The sequence below is a fragment of the Cibotium barometz genome, chromosome 38, assembly GCF_041138505.1.
Source record: "Cibotium barometz isolate CiBa-2024 chromosome 38, ASM4113850v1, whole genome shotgun sequence".
NCBI lineage: Eukaryota > Viridiplantae > Streptophyta > Polypodiopsida > Cyatheales > Cibotiaceae > Cibotium > Cibotium barometz.
In genome coordinates this window covers 37,929,192-37,945,530 of record NC_141083.1, presented here as the reverse complement: position 1 = coordinate 37,945,530, position 16,339 = coordinate 37,929,192, and the positions used below count along the sequence as shown (strand labels likewise).

General features: G+C 41.6%; 1 pseudogene; it reads left to right on the top strand.

The window, feature by feature from the left end:
* Positions 1-3,274: 3,274 nt before the first annotated feature.
* Positions 3,275-6,590, top strand: LOC147616673 (uncharacterized; annotated as a pseudogene).
* Positions 6,591-16,339: the final 9,749 nt, after the last annotated feature.

Here is a 16,339-nt window from a genome sequence, read left to right as displayed (position 1 = left end):
CAAACAAGTCAATGCAATGTGGAACTGCTGGAAACATCTATGTGTCATCACCACAAATGTCAAAAGTAGACCGAATGTAGCCAACAAATGTATGGAAGTTTGGAAAAAGCTCAACGATTTTTTCAAAGTCCTGAGACAACAAGTTGGTTCAAATACTTATGCAGATGATTTCAAAAAAGAAATAAAGATTTTAATAAAATCTATCATAGATGCCTGGGGAGAAAAAGACATAACTTATTACTTGGTGAGTGTTCAGACTTATCAAAACAGTTAAAATTAAAGTGTAATTTCTTAAATTTACTAACAAAGAATTGTCTTTGTAGCATATTCTTTACTTGCATGGACCATATTTTGCTGCAGAAGGACCCCTTGCAACATGGAACACACAAGGAATGGAAAAGTCTCACTATCAAGCGAGAACTTCCTTTTTCAGATGTACCAGAAGAGGAGGTGGTCAAAGAAGAAGCAATGCACTTAAAGAATTATTCAATTGGTTCTACAGGAGGCAATTACAAAGGATGAGATCAAAGAACCAGCAATCTAAAACTACACAAATACCTCAAGATAGAGACTAATGATTTACTAACACATTTGTACCTCTTACAAAATATTTGCTAAATTATAATCAGTCCTTGCAAAATATTGTGTGTACATTAGTTTTTGATTCTCTTTGGACTATTTGGCATGTCACCTCTGTATCTCAAAAATTTTCTCCTTCTATAACCTCCAAGAAGATTGATATCTGACTCCTCAGCTGCAGCTGCATAGCTAGAGTAGCAAAGAAAGTATCCTACTCTTGAGGCATTGAAACCTGCAGCATATCCAAAGATTCTAAGAGCAGTAGCTCTCTCTAAAAGCAAGACCTTGTTAGCATTTATTTGAAGGGGAGTGTATCCCATGAACCTTGACAACACCTTCAAGGCAAATATTGGCAACTCAGCATCTTCAGAGAAGTTCATGTGGAATGCACAGAACATAGCCTTATCCAATGTAGGTAAGTAGTGCATGAGAGAAGATGAAGGCCTTCTTGACCTAGTCTCTGTAGCTTTCACTCTGCTGCCTTTAGCTCTTCCTAGAAAATCATCCTTATCAAGCAATTCAATCTGCAAGACAAAAACCTCACTTAAAAAAAATTACAATCACAATAACATTTTGCAAAAGATTAAATGGAAACTACCTTCTGCAACTCATCCTCAATAACTACTTTGTCTTTCATCAAGTTGCATGAGCCAACCCTTTCCACTTTATCAGAATCTGCCTGAAGCTTGAAATCTCTGCCAAAAGCCTCTACGCCTAACTCAATAAGCCTATTCTCAAAATCCTCATCTCTAAGGGAAGGTTTCTCCTCATCCACTCTTTTAAGGCACAAGGTAAGAGCATCAAGAGCAGGGATAAATGAGTGGTCAGATGTTTGCAAATCAAGTGCCAAAAACTCTTCCTTTGACTCTACTTCTGTATCAATAAAGTCTTTGGTCACTTCACAAGCTTCTGAAATTGCTGCAATACAGTAGTCTTCCTTGATATTGAAGAGACATTGAAGATAGGAGAAAGGAATAAAATCTTTCTCATTGATATAGAAGAAAGGAAGGCTTGGAACAGTTACAAAGGATTCAGATATGCTTGCTTCCTCTGAGGGCTCTTCAGTAATAGTGAAAGCCCTAAATTCAGCAACATCAAGATTGGCACTTTCTTTCTCCTCAGCTTGAACATCAATTTCTTCCTCTTCTAAAATCTCACTTTTCTCTAGCTTTGAGACTGTGGTGACATTTAAGTTTTCTTCCTCCTTCTCTGCATCAATTTCTGATTGTTGCTCTTTATCTTGTATTTCTGCTCTCAAAAATAGAAAGAAAAGAAAAGAGACATCCTTGGGGACAAGGTTACAAAGCTTTTTATGAATTGGACAAGAAATGGATGAAGGGCATGTGAAAGAGGTTCTATTTGAAAATCTACTGAACCTCTTTGTAACTTTGGCTTTCTCCACTGACAGCTGAGTAAAATCAGTAAGGTGACAAAAATCATTGTCACCTTACTGAGTAAAATCAGTAAGGTGACAAAAATCATTGTCTCCGATATGAAAACAATGAGCTTCAATTAACATTTCAAATTGTTTGTACTCCTCTTCAAGAATGTCCTTAAGCTTCATCAAAACATCTGAAAGAACAAACCTTGGATTGAATATCTCCATTGCATCTATGTATACCTTCATGTCATGACCATCTTGCAAAATAGCATTCAAGAGTCTTTCACTTGGGCTTTCTTCAACAAGTTCATGTCGTCCCTCAATACTTTTACTCATTATGATATTTTAGAAAAAGGCTTGAATAAATCTCAAGAAGGCTAAGAAGTCTTGATATGAAAGAGCCCGAATGAAGCGAAAATAAGTGGTCCAAAAGTTTTGGAATGCTTCTATCGCTTGGTGCTAGCTTTAGCAATTTGAAGGTTCGAAAAAAAAACAGAGGGTTTTGCAAAATAGGGCTTGGAAGTCACAATACGGCACAGCTTGACTAAGCGAAAATAAGTGGTCCAAAAGTTAAGAAAAAAATTGAGAGAGTTTTTGAGAAAATTTGATGGAGCACGTGGAGCATGGCAAAAATACCTTAAATAGTGACCGTTCGTGCCACGTGGCAAAAATGATTCCATGGCACATGTATCCACAAGGGTCCTATGTACGACCTATTCAAGGTATAAAAAGTTAATTTTCTTGAAAACATTTCTATTTCTCACCAACACGGTATTAAGCGAGATCACCCCTTCGAATTTCCCGAAATTTCCTTTTACTCTTCTCACCCATATCAAGCGATAGACCTCATCCATATCAATCAAACCTCCTTCATCGCTTCGTTCCGGATCCTTCCCTATTACTTGGACATACCGAATCAAGCTAGAACCAAGCGATTGCACATTTCCAATACTTCAGGAAGCCTTCAATCCCTTACTTCCAGCTCCATTTGTCATTGCCCGAATCAAGCGATAGTGCTTATCCATCCACTTTGGATCCGCCCAGTCGCTTCGTTTGGGATTTTTGCCCTATCACTTGGCCATTCCAAATCAAGCTAGAACCAAGCGATTGCCTATTTCCAATACTTCTGGAAGTCTTCAATCGCTTCGTTCTGGAAGCTTAGTTCCATCTCTTTTTGTCATTGCCCGAATCAAGCGATAGTGCTTATCCAACAAATTTGGATGCGCCTCATTGCTTCGTTCGGGCCACTGTGAGTTTTCTTTATCTCAACACACAAATCACCTCCATCGAGTCTCTTTTTTTTCTTAAATTTCAATGGCGAGGACAAAGCAGACTGCAAGGAGAGTCTACCCCGCTTTGGAGACTGAAAAAGCTGAAGACAAACCAGGATCTTCCAAAAAGCCAGTTAGCAATGAAAAACAAGAAAAGCCTCCTCCAGAGCCTCGTGCTAGGGCAACAGCAAGAAAGAGATTAAACTATCAGGTGAAGTCATTAAGAGAGATCAAAGCGGCACAGAAATCTACAAGTCTTCTCATCCCTCGACTGCCATTTATTCGGGTTATCAGGGACATATCAGAAAGGTTAGTTGGCAAAATGAGAGACACAAATCTTGATGAAGTCCGATGGGAGTCACAGGCCCTTATGTATCTTCAAGAGGCTGCTGAAGATTTTTTAATCGACTTTATGAATGATGGATACATTGCTGCCGCATTTGCTTATAGGATCACTCTTATGAGAAAAGATTTTGTGCTTGTGTCCAGACTTAGATACAAGTTTGACAAAGATTTGGAACCCATTCCAAGTCAAGATATGAGGGCTTTTGAAATTCTTAATATTCCACCAGCAAGACAACCCAAACAATCAGTTGTTATTGAAGATATTTCTCATACTTATAGTACAAGAAAAGCTCAGGATATTAACGAAGAAGTGGAGAAAGAGAGAGAGTAGGAGAAGATTACAGAGGATGCCATTCTTTCTCAGCAAGCTGAAATTCAGAGCTTTATCAGAATGTAACAGGTCAAATGATAGTCGATGTCTCCATGCATGGAGAGGATGAGGTTTATTGTGACATTGCCCTTGAAGACACAAGTATGCTTGTGAATCGCAATATTGAGATATCTGACACAGTCCTCTTCATCTGTCTGAGGTTTGTGGGGATTTCCTTTTGCTTTCTTGATGAATTTCTCAGATTCCATATTTTGTTGATATGTTTTGTGTATGTCTCCAGATGTCTTATAAGGGATCTTCCTGACTCAATGGCTATGCAAGTGACCATTCTTGATCCCCTTGTTACACAGTGCCTTTTCAATAGGCAAGGGGATCTTGCAAGTTTTCTCAAAAACTTTGATATGCTGACATGCAATTACATTGTATACCCTTATGTTGAAGTGTAAGACTCACACTCAATTATCTTTTGTCCATCATTATAATATTCACAACTAATTGCAGTATTCATCTTATCACAGAGGCCATTGGAGTCTTATTATCTTCAATCTATTGGATAGAGATGTTATCTTTATGAATTCTTTAGCATCCATTCATGGGAGAAGTAAAATGTAAGAATCAACTTTACCATGGTTTATGTTCTAGAGCAATATTTTGTATGTTTTCAATTGTTTGGTTGACCCTCAATATTTTATGCTTGCAGTGCTGCCAAACTTATCTTGAGTTTTCTAGGTTCCACCTATGAAGACTACAAACTTGAAGATTTTAAGTACTACAATCAGGAAGTTCCTTTGCAGAAAGACTCAACATCTTGTGGATGGATGGTGCTTACTAATGCTTGGAGATATCTTGAGTCAAGATTTAGAATGACAACACTTACTGTAAGTTCATGTAATAATAGCATTGATTGATTTGGTCAATACATTTAGTGACTTTGTCATATTAAGAAATTTTCTTATTTTCTCTTGCCTTAGTTGCATGAATATACAGATTCTTGGGTAAGCTGGGTAAGGGAGAAGGCAGTGTCTATGGTTTTGGACAGATCTATCAACCCAGTTGATCCTGATTTCCCCTTTCCACCTAATAAAGGAGCCAAGGGTACAACTTCAAAGAAAAGAAAAAGGGATGAGAAGGAAAGCCATGTCAAGGATGGCTCATCCAAAAAGAAAAAGACCTTTGCCAAAGAGAAGAAGAAAAGAAAGAAGAGAACTACTAAGAGCAGATCTTCCAAGGGGAAAAGTGTTAAATATAGTATCTCAAAGTGGGGTGGTAGTCGGCCATTTCACTTGTGAGGGTATATATACCCATGCCCACCCATTGTATTATTTAACTATTCATTGCAAAAGTTAGCTGTTTGTCAACTTTTCTCTCACTCTCTCTCTGCGCCAACTTCTCTCTACGTGTGTATGAGTGTGGCTTCCGCATGCACCAATCTGACATGGTATCAGAGCATCTGGCTCAATGATCCTCAAGCACAGGTAGGAGCAGTTGAGAACAAGAGCTGCGTTTTTTTTGGCTTGCATGTTGTATTGGCGGCGATCGTGAAAGGTGGTGTGTGCTGTTGGCTATGCTTCTGCTTCGCTGTTTGCAGACAGCCGCTCGTGTGTGCTGTGCTTCGGCTTTGCTGCAGACAAGGCGAGGAGGGGCTGGGACAGCACTGTGAACACATTGGCCGGCGGCGTGGTCGACGGCGTCTGGTGGTGGAGGCTTGAAGCTGGCTTCGGGTGACACGTTGTTGTGCTATGGCACGTCTATGGTGTGAAACCATGCTTATGAGGCCATCAAATGCAAATCCAGATGCATGGGATTAAGTGCTTGTGTACATATGGATGTATGGTGTGATAAATAAAGCTTTGTCATGAAAGCCCCTGGCAGATGTACAGGTTTGATGATTTTTCAGGAAGCATGTCAGGTGTTGATGATGTGGATGATGACAGTTGGCAGCATTGTTTGGAAAGCTGATGATGTTCCTGATGACAGGGTATTGGACATGGCACCGTGGGCATCATTATTTTTGAAAGAGGTTCAGCATGTGAACTTGAAATTCAAGTAGGGAAGAGTCATTGTGTTGGATGGTCTATTTTTGAGCTTTAAAATAATTGATATATATCACAAATGGCCATAAATAGAATCAAGGTGTGGAGCCTTGTATGGGCTGCAGCGCAACGACTCGAAGGTTGGCGAAAGCTGCTGGATGAGAGCGGCAGCCGTCTGGTGTGAAGGGCGGCAAGGAAAAGTAAAGGGAGGTTGATAACCAGAAAGGAAGGGCAAGAAGACACATCTACTGGAAGGAATCGAGGGGTCTGGGAGCTCATCAAGGTGTGCAGGTAGGTCATTCTGACGTAAAAAAAAAATAGGAGAAAAAACGTGCACATCAAGGGAGCTGCTAGCCTCGTCTAGCGAAGGAAGGAAGGGCTACGTGAGAGTCTGCCAAGCAAGCAACAGAGACTTGGTGGAGGTGGTGTAGCATAGGAGAGGAATTCGAAGGAAAGGAAGTGGTGATTTCAAGCGAAACTGGGGAAATAACGTAAAAGCGGGAAGGTTTGAGCATGCACTACTAGTCAGTGTGCTGCTGAGCAGCAGTGGAGATGAGCAGCAGTGGAGATGCCCATCAATGCAGGGATACTCTGGAAGGACTGTGGCACAGGCTACCAGAAGGAACATGAGAGCGTCTAAGAGCACATGAGGTTTAGGAGCTGCTGTGCTGGTGCTGAATCGAGAGGTCTGCAAACTCATAAAAGTGTGCAAGCAGGTCACTCCAACGTAAAGAGCAGGACAAGATAACGTATATGTCAAGAGGGAGCCAGCGATGCTAGACGTTGGTTTGCTACTCTGCAGAGGCCAGAAGGTATTTCTAAAAACAAGGGCTACTCTGTTGAGGTCAAGAGGGGGTGCTTGCGTTCATCTAAAGATGATTGATGTCTGAGAAATTGATCATCAAGTCTAGAGAAGGAAGGGAGAGCTGTGTGAACCAGAAAAGGAAAGAGAGTCGGTCTGGTTGCAATACAAAGTGCTTTTTTTTGAACATCTGTGTAAAGAGGCAAGTGCTCGGGTGGTGCCCTTGTGTGTATGATGTTTTTATGCTGCCTGGAGCTCTGTTTTGAAATAGAAGAAATAATATGGAATGAAAATATGGAATATAAAGTTGTTTTTTTTCAGTTAAAAGGGAAGGCTACTGGTCTATTATAATACACTTTGATGAAGTTGAATGGCCAGATAGTGATTGGGTGGTAGAAGATGATGGATCTGAAGAAATTCTTGATGTACAGCTAGTAAGGGATTCAGATCCTGGATAAACTTTTGCTGGTGATGCCCCTTGAAGTTCAACCACTTACTCTCACAGCCAGAAGCCTCGCGCTTTCCCAGCGACACCGCCCACGTCACGACAGCTTTGGTGAACCCGACGTGAAACCGCTGGGGTGAGAGTACGTAGAGATGGCTAGCAAAATGGAGCATTTATATGCAGAGATGAAAGAGCTTGAAGAGCGGTTCAGGAAGATTGAAGAAGAAAAGCAAATTCAGGAAGAAGCAGTGGAAAATGCTGTGCAATTGGTATATGACAGGGTCAATATATTTGATGGTTACGATCCAGAAAGCTATCTAAGATGTTACGAGACAGAGATGAAGAATCAAGGGGTTCCAGAAAACATGATGATTGCATCTTTCTCATACCTTGTAAGTCCTGATTTAAAAGATGAAGTGCTGGAACTAGCAGAGTATCACTCCAAACGATGGAGTGATTTTGCAGATGCACTTGTTTATGCGAGTTCCAGGTATAATGTAAGCTGTGATAGTGTTCCAGCAACAATCAGAGCCAATTTAGAAGCGGTTGTCGATGCATGTCTTATGGAGGACAATCAACTGCTATTCAAGGCTGATACAGAGATTGTGGAGGCTGTTTATGCTAAATTGGGACTGCAAAAAGCCATTAGTGAGCAACAAAGCCTTCACAGTGCAAAAAAGGATGCTTTGCTACAGCCTCATAAAGATGCAATGGGTGAACTGTGCAAGTATAATCTGTTTTCTGAGGGTGAAGACATACAGGGTCCTATGATCATACTACATGATGTATGTATGCCTATGCTTGAGGAGACACTTGATTCAGAGAGCTTCAGGACAGGTGTTTCGAAGGGTATTCCTCAGGTGTCGTATCATATGTGTGAAGAACAGCAGGAACCAATGCTTCTTGTTGAAAGCATGATTGCAGAGTTTGAAGGTCTAAGACAAGAAGAAGATGCTATCATTACTGCATTCTTATCTGGTTATGATGCTTATAAGCAGGATGATGTACATGAATATGCAGACGGGCCACAAGTATGTGTGATTGATTTAGAGGGGGTGAGTGATATGGGTGATTCCAACAGTGATGTTGCTTCTGAGGCTGGTTGCCAAGGTTCTTTGGATTTGGGTTATTCTGGAATGCTAACAGGGTGTTCCAACAATAAACAGGGTGATGCTATGTCATCAGTGTCAGGGTTACCTTGCAACCACATTTGTGAGCAACAATCTCGAGCTTGGAAGCCTGTTTATGATGATGATTTGGAGAGGGAAATTGAATCTGTCTTTTTGGATCATGCAGGGTTCAATGATATACAGATTCAAGGGTACTTGGGTGAGGGACCCATAGTTCTAAGCCCATCTGCAGACAGGTATCAAGAAATACTGGGAGATAACATGCATGATACGCAAAGTGTGGTCACAGAGCCTCAAGAGGCTGCATATGAGCAACCAAATGGATATAGCTATGGGGGTATGAATGTTCATGATAATCAACATGTGGGATTGCAAGATGATAATGGCTTCAATGCGATTGATCCTGGATTGGATGCTATCCTAGATGATGCATTGGATGATTTCATGGTATATAATAGATCCCCATCAGCTTTGGGCTCTTCTATGCTTGATGCTAGTCAACTGTTGGATGCAAGTGAGGATGTGCAGGTGTTATGTGAGCTAAATGATTGTGATGAGATTGATTCAGATCTGGAGGCTATTCTTGATGATGCCTTGTTGGACTTTGTATGTGTTGATGCTTTTCCGTCTTTGGATGAGAAGAATGAATGTTTATCAGTGGGTGAGCTGGATCCAAGCAAGGTAGATTTGGATGGGATGTTATCAAGTGTGTGTTCCATGCTGTTAATGCAGTTGTTATTTGGTGTGGCCATACAATATGTGGTGCAAAGGCTTCAAACATGGCCTGAGGAAAATTTTGAAGCAAATCATTTTGAAGAGCATCCCACTTTGAATGATGAGGGTAATCATGCATATGCAGAGAATCTAAGTGAGGATAGGGCTTCATATGAGCAAAGAATATGCCACATATGCCAAAAGCGATTGGTATTTGATCCAGGTGGGAAAGCAGAACCATTCAGATGTGATTGCTGAGGCTTGTACATATACCAATGTTGGTGTGCAAATAATGCTTGGGCAGTGAGTTCCAGGACCTGTGTGGCACATACCAGAGGATGTGCAGGTTTAGAGGGGGTGGATGTCGTGCTATGGCACGTCTATGGTGTGAAACCATGCTTATGAGGCCATCAAATGCAAATCCAGATGCATGGGATTAAGTGCTTGTGTACATATGGATGTATGGTGTGATAAATAAAGCTTTGTCATGAAAGCCCCTGGCAGATGTACAGGTTTGATGATTTTTCAGGAAGCATGTCAGGTGTTGATGATGTGGATGATGACAGTTGGCAGCATTGTTTGGAAAGCTGATGATGTTCCTGATGACAGGGTATTGGACATGGCACCGTGGGCATCATTATTTTTGAAAGAGGTTCAGCATGTGAACTTGAAATTCAAGTAGGGAAGAGTCATTGTGTTGGATGGTCTATTTTTGAGCTTTAAAATAATTGATATATATCACAAATGGCCATAAATAGAATCAAGGTGTGGAGCCTTGTATGGGCTGCAGCGCAACGACTCGAAGGTTGGCGAAAGCTGCTGGATGAGAGCGGCAGCCGTCTGGTGTGAAGGGCGGCAAGGAAAAGTAAAGGGAGGTTGATAACCAGAAAGGAAGGGCAAGAAGACACATCTACTGGAAGGAATCGAGGGGTCTGGGAGCTCATCAAGGTGTGCAGGTAGGTCATTCTGACATAAAAAAAAAATAGGAGAAAAAACGTGCACATCAAGGGAGCTGCTAGCCTCGTCTAGCGAAGGAAGGAAGGGCTACGTGAGAGTCTGCCAAGCAAGCAACAGAGACTTGGTGGAGGTGGTGTAGCATAGGAGAGGAATTCGAAGGAAAGGAAGTGGTGATTTCAAGCGAAACTGGGGAAATAACGTAAAAGCGGGAAGGTTTGAGCATGCACTACTAGTCAGTGTGCTGCTGAGCAGCAGTGGAGATGAGCAGCAGTGGAGATGCCCATCAATGCAGGGATACTCTGGAAGGACTGTGGCACAGGCTACCAGAAGGAACATGAGAGCGTCTAAGAGCACATGAGGTTTAGGAGCTGCTGTGCTGGTGCTGAATCGAGAGGTCTGCAAACTCATAAAAGTGTGCAAGCAGGTCACTCCAACGTAAAGAGCAGGACAAGATAACGTATATGTCAAGAGGGAGCCAGCGATGCTAGACGTTGGTTTGCTACTCTGCAGAGGCCAGAAGGTATTTCTAAAAACAAGGGCTACTCTGTTGAGGTCAAGAGGGGGTGCTTGCGTTCATCTAAAGATGATTGATGTCTGAGAAATTGATCATCAAGTCTAGAGAAGGAAGGGAGAGCTGTGTGAACCAGAAAAGGAAAGAGAGTCGGTCTGGTTGCAATACAAAGTGCTTTTTTTTGAACATCTGTGTAAAGAGGCAAGTGCTCGGGTGGTGCCCTTGTGTGTATGATGTTTTTATGCTGCCTGGAGCTCTGTTTTGAAATAGAAGAAATAATATGGAATGAAAATATGGAATATAAAGTTGTTTTTTTTCAGTTAAAAGGGAAGGCTACTGGTCTATTATAATACACTTTGATGAAGTTGAATGGCCAGATAGTGATTGGGTGGTAGAAGATGATGGATCTGAAGAAATTCTTGATGTACAGCTAGTAAGGGATTCAGATCCTGGATAAACTTTTGCTGGTGATGCCCCTTGAAGTTCAACCACTTACTCTCACAGCCAGAAGCCTCGCGCTTTCCCAGCGACACCGCCCACGTCACGACAACGTGGGTACTTACGGTGGGCACTCGCTGGTCCGGATGAGTGTGAGGAGCAAAGCGGGCAAGAAACGCCGTGCGAGCATATGTGGCGAGGGGCGAGGCCAACCAAGCAATCAAGTGCAGTGTTAAAATTTTGACTGTTACAAGAGGAGGAACGAGAAGTGTGTCGGCTACGGAGAGGAGGTTTGGTTCGACTGAGAAGATCTTGGACGGAGTTTATGAGATGGGTCTCCCGTGTTCAAGCAAGGACGACAAACTGAATGGTGACAACTATGCGCATTGGAATTTGATCATGAGGCTATGGTTTAGCAGAAAAGGCTTATGGGACATTGTTGATGGCTCGGAGGAACGTCCCCGAAGGGATAGCAATCGGTTCACACGTCTTCAGGAGGAAGAGTTTCTCAAATCTCTTGTGGATTGGGATGCTCACAATGCGAAGGCGATGTCGGCGATTGCAAAATCTCTCACCAAGGAAATTTCCCCTGCCATTCAGACTTTAAAGACTGCCAAGGAAATGTGGTCAAAGCTTGCAGGAATGTTTGATCGAGACTCAACAATGCGAGCAGTAACCCTTCTCGGGCAGTTGTTTTCCATCAAGTTTGAAACCGGGACCTCTATGCAGTCACTTCTAATGAAGGCAAAGGTTATCCATGATCAGTTATCGGCTATGAATAGTGCATTAACTAGTACCCAGTTAGCTGCCTTGGTTCTTACGAAGTTGCCTGAGGAGTACGAGATGGTCTCGAGGGCATTACGCTTACAAGTCACGAAGGAAAAGCTGGAATTTGATGATCTCAGCTCTTTTCTCATTGAGGAGGAAGCAGTGCTCATTTCCCAAGGCAAGATTCGGGTTTCGAAGGATGTAGAATCGGCACATGCTGCATCGGAATCCAATAAGAAGTCTAGGAGCCGTTGTTATAAGTGCAGAAAGCGAGGGCATTTGGCTCAGGATTGCAAATCCAAAGCTAAAGCTCAAGGCTCGACAAATGACAAAGGCAAAGGCAAAGCTGATGAGGATGACAGTGATAGTGATTCTAAGAGGGATGCTACGGCGTCTGCCCCGGTGTGGCAAGGACTTCACTGGCACATACTCCAGCATTCTAGCTTGGTGGATGGATGCTACCACGTGCTTCAGCCAGAGAGAGGCATGTGAGTGGCAGAGAGGGGCAGTCTGTGCTCCCGTTTCTTTGGTGATTTGGACCCGTGTGTCGGAGTTCAAGGCACATGCATCTGGCATGGAACAGCTTGACAAATCTATGGACGTGATGTGTTCGTAGTTCATTGGTAGTAGACTATGGATGGGATGAGTTCCTAGTTCATTGTCAGAGAATTTTGGGCGTCATGTGTCGATAGTTCAATGTTCAGGAGATCTTTTGGACGTGTGTATTCTCAGTTCAACGAATGGGGGATCATGGATGTGGAGTTGTCTGTAATTCATTATTCTATGTGGCAGTTGAAGCTCAAGATGGCATTCCTTGAGGAGACAGGTTGTTTGGTGCATTTTCCGAGGTGTATTCAGTATCCGGCCAGTACTGAGGTGTCCATGGTTGCATCTGCATCGACTTGGTTTCTTCATCTATGCCCACTATGAGCTACAGAGAGGGTGTTAAATATAGTATCTCAAAGTGGGGTGGTAGTCGGCCATTTCACTTGTGAGGGTATATATACCCATGCCCACCCATTGTATTATTCATTGCTAAAGTTAGCTGTTCGTCAACTTTTCTCTCTCTCTCTCTCTCTGCGCCAACTTCTCTCTACGTGTGTATGAGTGTGGCTTCCGCATGCACCAATCTGACAAAAAGGAGCCATTCTAAAGAGAAGACCCATTCTAAAGGAAAGAGCCCTCAGGCTATAGAGAAGATTCCTAGCCCTCCTGCTAAAGACAAGAGCCCTACCCCTCCTGCCAAAGAGAAGACCCCTAGCCCTCCTACCAAAGAGAAGAGCTCTTCACCAGCTCAAGAGAAGACTCCTATCAAAGAGAAGACCCCTAGCCCTCCTGCCAAAGAGAAGAGCTTTTCACCAGCTCAAGAGAAGACTCCTATTAAACAGAAGACCCCTGTCAAAGAGAAAACCCCAAGCAAAGAGAAGACCCCTCTCAAAGAGAAGAGTGCTACTAAAGGTCTTCCATTTCACTCACCAGTGAAATTTAAAATTCAGAAGCGTCGTTCATCCAACAAAGAAAGTAAGAGGGCAAATGTTGGCTCTCCATTCAATTTCTTTTTCATGTTCCCCAAGAAGACTGCCAAGTCTCCAAAGCCAACCTCCAAAGAACCTTCTCCAAAACTAGACCCCATTGCCAGAGAAGAGCCCAACTTACCACCAGTTGAGGAATCCACTGCAAAGTCTTCCTTTCCAACACCTCAAGAGCTCAAAACTCCAGAACTTGAACCTCAATCAACAAATTTGATCGAAGCAAATAGAAGAGAGAAAGATTCTCTAAAGAACCAGGGTCATCCCATGCCAAAAGAAAAGTTGATTTTGTTGAGTGATTCCACAAATTGGCTTTTGTTTTGTTCATTTTGTCCATATGAACACACCCTTTTTGGGACTATATTCTGTACTTAAATTCAGTATCAATAATTTGATATTCAACTGTTAAACCTTGTTTTGTGTTGCGAACAATATGTTGACCATTTTTGTGAAGAAGTCAAGACGAAATTTAGCAAAATATATTGATTACATTATTGGAGAAATCCTTTTCAGCTTTACAAAATGCCCTTGCAAGTGGCTCAAATACAACTCTTTTGGGGGGAGACATGTGATGCATGAGGTTACACTCTCCATCCTTGTACTGACAACAATATCATCTACTTTGAATCTATATTCAGGTGATGTTTCGTCCAAAAACTCAAGCGACTCTCTTACATGTTGTAGTCTCCAGTTTGATGTTACTATGAGGTTCCTAGGATCTATGAATCGATGGACTATGATGTTAAATTCAAACTCTGGACAATTCTCTTCAAAATCCAAAGGGGCCCAACTACCAAGCTTGCTTTTCCATCTCCTATAGTCATAGGGGCCCAACTACCAAGCTTTCTTTTCCATCTCCTATAGTCATAGGTTCCTAGGATCTATGAATCGATGGACTATGATGTTAAATTCAAACTCTAGACAATTCTCTTCAGAATCCAAAGGGGCCCAACTACCAAGATTGCTTTTCCATCTCCTATAGTCATAGCCCAAAACTAGGGATTGACGACATAGTTGGTATGAGATAGACATAGAATTTGGGCTTACTCTACAACTGATATTGTCGCCAATATGAAAAGTTTCCTTGGTACTCCATCCTTCTCCGAGTACAGTGTCCAAATCAGTCGTTGTTTGATAGTCTTCTATTAAGCCACATCGTTCTTGTCCTCTCCAATTCCATTGTATTGAAACATGCCACAAAAACATGTATAGGCAAGAACCATTGAATTTTTATCCTTCTTGAAATCCTTCCAGGAGACATAGCTTTAAGAATATCATCTTTGATTTTGGATTTGAAGCTTGTTATGGTATTTGGATCAGGAACTTCCCATTCCAGTGACATTAATGTGGGAATAGGTATGTCATATAATTCTCCATGAACACCTTCTCTTGATGGAACCTTGTATTCTGCAAAATACACAAATATATCCACTGATTTGTAAAATGAAGGTGGTTTGTCTGCATACATTACATTTGCAATCCCCTTGTGAATTGCTTTGAATGTGCCACTTAAGCTCTCAAACAGGCTGCCACTCCACAGCTGTTGATGGAAAGATAATTGAAATTAAACAAACAACAAATATATCAGAAGGAGAAATATTGTGTTGTATCAAATAGATAAAGTTTTGTTAAATTATAGTAACAATGGAGAACTGAATGTTCATCCAAGTTCAACACCATGTCTTTGGCCATGTAGACATGTTGAACTTTTGCAAGCCAGCCATTGTCGGTCACTTTGAAGGCAAGAACACGACCTTTCCAATGGGATTTCACTTCATTTTGCTTGGTTCTTTTCACCCTGTGGGCACCTTTACAAGAGGGAAGCATTGTTACCCAATCATTCACATGAAAAGACATGGGTTTCCAAACACCATCCTCTCTGGTGTTATGAAAATCATAAGAAGTTATATTATGAGAAGGACGACGTGAGGACACCATAGAAGCTCAAAGATGAGAGAAAAATAGTGAGTCTTTTGAAAATGCAAAGAAAGGAGAATAAGTCATATGCCAAAATGGAGGGAAGGTGGAAAAGGGAATGAGCCATACCAAAATGGAGGAAGGTGGAAAGTAGACGTTTGAAAAAATTTGGTGATTTGTCATTAATAGCGTTGTTTTCAGAGCCTGAAAAGAGAAGATTTCGTATCTTCCTACTTGATTTTTTGAAATATAAAATGGAACAAGATGTCACTATTTTGGACCCAAACTTTAATGTTAGCCATCATAAACGTCTAAATTAAGCCGTTTTAGCTGTTCGCAACTAAAATAGAACCGTTACGAAGACATTTAGAGGAGACAAGAATGCCATACTTTTGTATACATGTCAATTCACAAATGGACAATTTCTTAATCCTTAGATTAACAAATAGCCCTTTTCTAGCTATTTTTGGCCCTAATGGAAAGCTACAGAGACTAGGTCAAGAAGGCCTTCATCTGCTCTCATGCACTACTTACCTACATTGGATAAGGCTGTGTTCTGTGCATTCCACATGAACTTCTCTGAAGATGCTGAGTTGCCAATATTTGCCTACATTGGATAAGGCTGTGTTCTGTGCATTCCACATGAATTTCTCTGAAGATGCTGAGTTGCCAATATTTGTCAAGATTCATGGGATACACTCCCCTTCAAATAAATGCTAACAAGGTCTTGCTTCTAGAGAGAGCTGCTGCTCTTAGAATCTTTGGATATGCTGCAGGTTTCAATGCCTCAAGAGCAGGATACTTTCTTTGCTACTCTAGCTATGCAGCTTCCAGCTGAGGAGTCAGATATCAATCTTCTTGGAGGTTATAGAAGGAGAAAATTTTTGAGATACAAAGGTGACATGCCAAATAGTCCCAAGAGAATCAAAAACTAATGTACACAATATTTTGCAAGGACTGATTATGATTCAGCAAATATTTTATAAGAGGTACAAATGTGTTAGTAAATCATTAGTCACTATCTTGAGGTGTTTGTGTAGTTTTAGATTGCAGGTTCTTTGATCTCATCCTTTGTAATTGCCTCCTGTAGAACCAATTGAATAATTCTTTAAGTGCATTGCTTCTTCTTTGACCACCTCCTCTTCTGGTACATCTGAAAAAGGAAGTTCTCTCTTGATAGTGAGACTT